The sequence below is a fragment of the Gossypium hirsutum genome, chromosome D12 (assembly GCF_007990345.1).
Source record: "Gossypium hirsutum isolate 1008001.06 chromosome D12, Gossypium_hirsutum_v2.1, whole genome shotgun sequence".
NCBI lineage: Eukaryota > Viridiplantae > Streptophyta > Magnoliopsida > Malvales > Malvaceae > Gossypium > Gossypium hirsutum.
This window is the reverse complement of record NC_053448.1, coordinates 43,441,665-43,447,664: the sequence shown is the minus strand read 5'-3', so window position 1 is coordinate 43,447,664 and position 6,000 is coordinate 43,441,665. Positions and strand designations below refer to the sequence as shown.

The following is a 6,000-nucleotide window of genomic DNA, read 5'->3' as shown; positions in this document are numbered from 1 at the left end:
ATCTCTTCGATCTTGCTCAGACTTGCCTTCAGGTCTAATACAGAATTTCGACTTCTATGTTGACGAAGAGACCCTTCTAACTCAGCTACTCTGTCTTTTAGTTCTCCCTTTTCCTTTTGGCTCTCCGACAAGCTTCTTTCTAATGCTTCATTTCGTGCTTGTACCTCTTGAAATTTCTTTTCCCACCAATCTGACCTGTTTCTTTCCTCTCAAATTTCTTCACGCCACTGCTCTGAAGTCTTTCCAAGCCCTGCAATTCTTATTGACAGACGCAATTTCTTGTAATCTGTCTTTAAGCTATCTAGCTCCTCCTCAGCCTTGTTCTTCCCCTTTCTCAGTTTATCAGCCTCGAGCTTCTGAACATCTACATCCAGTCTCAAATTCACTTTCTCTTCCTCCATTTGCTCTATTTTCTTCTCTAATTCACAAATGCTCCTCTATCGACTGACTATTTTTCAGACTCGGCCCAAGAATGTTATCGTTGATCCTCTTAACCCACCATTCGTTGTACTCGAGAGTTGTCATTGGACCCACAGCTAACCTCTTCATTCGGCGAGTTTGATTCCACGCATTGGCCATATCACGAGCTTTCTTTTTGTAACCATCATCTTTATACGAGAATTCACACTCGGCCAGTCCATGAGTTGCAGGCACAAACTGTCTTGACCTGTATTGCCTAAACACTAACAATGGGGCATAACCAACAGCTCCCCAAATTCCAAGCAAAGGAACCCAGTCGAAATCCCCACACCGATATAAGACCTCATCTGGAAGCAACCATTGAGCTTTCCACTCAATATCCTCCTCTTGTAAATTCTAAAAAATTGTCATCCATTTCTCCTCCGAGATGTCATCTCTCCTAGGAGTAGCCACTACCTCTTTCAATGGTGAATAGCTTTCAGAGAAGACCCGATATGAAACCTTATCCTCCTTCCAAAAGTGACTGTGGAACCAAGCAAGTAGAAGCTGTGCACATCCAATAAACCTACCCTCTCCCGCTCTTCGGCATGCATTCAGTGACCTGAAAGTTTCTGCCAAAATTACTGGGACCGATGAAACTCTCTTATCAAGATGATCGAATAAGTCAGTGATCGCTTCGTCAACATGCCCCAAAGTCTTAGGGAAGACAACCAAACGATATATACTTAAAGCAAAGATATCTACCTTCTTCCTCGCATCTGGGTGTGCTAAAATGAGGTCCTTCAAAATTTTCTAAGGAATGCATCTGCTATCCCCTTTTACTTAATCCGAGCTGTAACCCATTGCTCGCTCATCCCTGTTATATTCATCAACTTCCTCAAGAAGGTTGGCACATTTACCGCTTTCGAATAGATTCTGTCTACTTGAATCCTCGAACACCGAAGTAATGCCACGTACTCTTCTATTGTAGGCACCAAATCAACCTTTCCAAACATGAAGCAACTGTAGGCCGGGTTCCAAAACTGGGCAAGAGCTCGAAAAAGACGATTGTCTACCTTCATATCAAGTAAATAAGGTAAATCCCTATAATTTGAATAGAATAGCCTAACCTCATTATTCCACTGATCCCAAATCTCCTTCAACTCCTGCAAGTTATTTTGAGCTACACTGACACGGGTGAAGTCCCATAATTCTGATACGTACCCCTCGACCAAACTATCACCTTTTTCGCGCTGTGTCATCTCAGCCCAAGTTCGGACAGCCGCATTGTCCTCCACTCTATCAAGAAACCCATTTCCCATGGTAAGCTTTCTGTTTAGCAACCGAATATGAACCAACGCCTTTATAATGGAATGCCATGTAATTGTAATGCCATGCAATCAGAGTAAAACACAAAAAGTCAGTAACAATTAAATACAATACAACCAAGAAATAGTAAAAACTCCTAATTAGGTGTCTACTAAGGCTCAAAGTAATTCTACCTAGGGTAGGTTTCTAAGGTTCACTATATGAGGTTTTAGCTTCTAGAGCAAGGGTACCCGAACCAACAGATTCTTCGATCCTCACCCATTATAGGCTCATATAGACCGAGTTCCGTTCAGGGGGACACATTTCCCTATGGCTACACGGAGATGAAAATCTCACAAAGACATAGGTACAGATGTATCCCGAAAGCGATCCACTATCCTGCACGGAGGTGAAAACCTCACGAATGACTAGCTTCTCACTCCCACTTAGAGGGGTAAAATTGACCATGAAATGCAAAATGCAAATAAGCTAACAGCTTTAAGCTAATCAAGCAAATATATAACAATGAAAAATCAATGAATGCAAAAGGGAAATCATAATTTAAAAAATTTTTTAATTCTCAACAAAAAGATACCAAATAATCAATTTATGGCTCGACTCTCGAAAGTCCCCAGTGGAGTCGCCAAGCTGTCGAAACCATTTTTTTGAAAACAAAAATAAGTTATCGACTTTAAAAATAAAAATTGGAGTCGCCACCGATCCTTTATTAAAGTGTGATCGGCTCACCAAAAAAACAATTCTGGTCTGTAAAATTTGAGAAAACAGGTTCGGGAGTCAGTTACGCATGAGGAAGGGTTAGCACCCTCGTGACGCCCAAAAATTGGTACCAAATTTGATTATTTTATGTCTTGATGTCGAAAATTTGAAAAGATTTTAAATAGAAATTTTTAACCCGTGAATGAATCTAAAATGATAAAACATTCTCATTTCAAAGAAATAAAACACCACACCCAGTAAGTTAGGGCACAATATTTTATATCTTCAAAATACCGAATATTTCTTTTTGCTTTAGAAATTCTTATTTCGAGATAACGAAATGTCACGACCAGTAAGTTAGGACCCGACATTTTGAATTCCCGAGAATAAGGTTTTATTTGAAAATTGCGAATTTATTGTAAAATAAATACTTAGCTTTCTAAATTCATCGAAAAATGATCACGATCCAGTAAGTTAGGACATGATCTTTCTCGAGAATCATGATTACCAAATATTTAAATTTTTTTTAAAAAAATGATGATTTAAGCATTTTGACCAAGATCAAAATATATTTTTCTTTAAAAGTATGATAAGATAATAAAATAATAAAATAAGATCAAAATATACATATATGTACGTGTACATATATGTATATAGAAACTATGAAAATAAAATAATAATAAAATATATAAAAATATGCATATGTATTTTTTTTAAAATGTTTAAATATATATAAATACATACATATATTAACATATATGTGTGCACCTATAGGTGTAATAATAATATATAATATAATTATAATTATAATAACAATAATTAATAATACAATAATAGTGAAAAATAATCAAAAGGACTAAATTAAACTTAAAACAGAAATTCAGGGTAAATCTGAAACAAATAAAACACCAATTGATTACATAGAACACACAATAAACAGTATGGGACCAAAAGGGAAATTAATTCATTCCCTCCAAAACGCTGCGCAACAACATGGGTTAGATTGAAACAGACATAAAATGTGCAGTAAAATTTGAAAGAAATAAAAAAAATTAAAAAAAAATTGAAAAATACCATAAAAACATGAGGACTAATTGCGCAAATAGTCCCTTTAGAAGAAATGCACAGATTCGAACGGGTTTATGGGTCGGGTCGCACAGGTCACTAATACGGCACCGTTTTGATTTCAGTATATAAAAAAATCTGCTTTGTTTTTAAAATTCATTTTTTCTGCTTTAGAACAAAATAAAAGAACAGGGGAGTAATGCTCTGCTAGGGTTTTCTTTATCCCAAGCCACCACCCAAAGCCGCCGCACCGTCTGGCACCTCTGTCTCCGATTCGGCAGCAGATTTCTTCCTTGCTGGTAAGTACATCCTTCCTCTTTCCTTTTGCTACTTCATTTATTAAAAAGAAAAGCAACCTCGAAAACATAAAATAAGAAAAGAGTAAAAGAGTAAACGAAAATCCAAATTCACCTTCAAAACTTTTGTTTTTCTGTTTCTTTCTGCTCTGTATTTTCTTTCTAATTTTTCTTTACAGAATTTTTGCTCACCCCAAAATCGGTTTACAATCGGCCTCTTATACCCAAAACTAATAACTATTAATTAACTCCTATCCCTTGCCTGTTGTGATGTGATTCGTGGTTTATTTGCAGGTGGAACGAACGTGGAAACGGGCCTCGTGGAAACTGCCAAACGTGTGAGCAAAGACGTGGCTCGATGAACGGTTTGATGAACGTGGGTAGTTGCGGCGCCGAAACCATCAGCCTCTTAGGGTTTCTGTGACCTTGAAAAATTCGGGCTGTATAGTGTTATTGGTTTGGGCTTTATTGGGCCTCATGTGTTTGGTTTGTATTCAGCCAAATGTGGGCTGTAAACAGTTTTGGGCCCCGGGCAAGAATTGGGTATCACAATAATAAATGATATTTTTTAAATAGTAACGGCTAAGTTTTTCAATTTGATCTTATTTAAATTTTTTTAATAATACATAAACTAAATTGATCCATTTAATAAAAAAATTAATTCGATTAAGTCTCTATAACTTAGTGACACGTTGACCAATTAACTTAAATAGAATATCAGCTTGTTAAAGTTTTGGTTTGGTGCTAAGATCAGGGACAAGTCTAAAGGCAAGTAGTGCTTTTTGCCACCCTTAAGTGATAAAAACAAAAGTTTATTTTGTAAATTAGCCTAATAGTAAAAATAAAATTTAATTGAATTCTTTTAAAAATTATAAAACAATTAATATATGTAATGATAAATTTTATTTTAACCACTTTAAAAATTATAATTTATTTTTAATTAAAATTTTTAATCAAATCTATTTAAATTTAATACCATGCTATATCACTTGTTTTATTTTTTATATAAAGATTCAACCTAACTCGAATCTATATTAAATAGAGATGTAACCTATAACTATGGGACACTCGAGACCTAGAAAAATATGATGTCCTTGATGGAAGACCACGAGTGATATGTTAATGAAAATGCGTGTGGGGATATGTTATTTCAAAAGATTATCCACTTCTTTAAGGTCGGTCCAATCGCAAAAAGTATAAGTTATATTAACATATAATCCCAAGATTCATGAAAGTGAAAGTGTGATGTTAGATGACCAACTGCACTTTAACTAACAACCATAACTAACCGTTATTCAAGGCTTTCAATAATATTATTTCTTCCCACAATTTGACTTTTAGGATTTTTATCTTATTATTTCATGTAATTCTTCAAATGCATGCATGAATGGATGCATTCCTCATGAGTCTCATGACCATATTTTTGGGTTTGATGTATTTTAAATTAAAAAATAACAATAAGTAATTAATAAACGGTAAATTTGCATTTTTGTTTAGGTTAAAATATACCATATTGTTCCTGTATTCTTCATAGATTTAGAATCTAGTCCTTGTACTTTTATTTCTGGGAATTTAATTACCTTTCATATTTCAAATTCCAGGTCCATAGCAATGTAATTTAAAAAAAATTGTAATGAACCTGAATTTAATAAAATAATTTTTAACAATGTTAATAGTTGGACCTGAATTTTGAAATCTAAAAAGTACAAGGACTAAATCTCAAATTTACAAAGATACATAGACTTATAACATATTTTAACCTTTTGTTTAAAATCAACATAGAAAATAAAATTAAGAAGATTTCATGTATTTTTTCGATATCATAAAATAAGTAGGCTTCTCTTATACCCACTATAAGAAGTTAGATGCTCCTTATGTAAAATCGAGTTTGAATCTTATGGATGGAAAAAACAGTGTTGAAAAAGCTCTATCCTCATTTAGAGGTCTGATAAAAAAAAGTCTAGAACATATGATGTGATTAAGGGAGCCCAAAGCTTGTCTATAACAATTTCTGGCCCAAGTAGAGCCCATTGGACTTATCTATAACTATAACAGGCCTAAGGGCCTAGCTCGGTGAGATTAGGTAGCCCCAAAATAATAAGGTTGCTAAGAATGGGTTCTCAAATCAGACTCTCACTAAGCTAAGCGGCTCAATTCCAAACGTATACTTAATATTTATAATTTTTGTTAATTTAATATTTTTGACAAAGAGATG

General features: G+C 34.5%; 1 long non-coding RNA gene across 1 annotated transcript; it reads left to right on the top strand.

Moving 5' to 3' along the window:
* The first annotated feature begins 3,632 nt into the window (after positions 1-3,632).
* LOC121224134 (uncharacterized) lies at positions 3,633-4,360 on the top strand. Its single transcript, XR_005921673.1, has 2 exons — positions 3,633-3,788; positions 4,080-4,360. It is a non-coding gene; the product is annotated as an uncharacterized lncRNA (long non-coding RNA).
* The last annotated feature ends 1,640 nt before the right edge of the window (positions 4,361-6,000 follow it).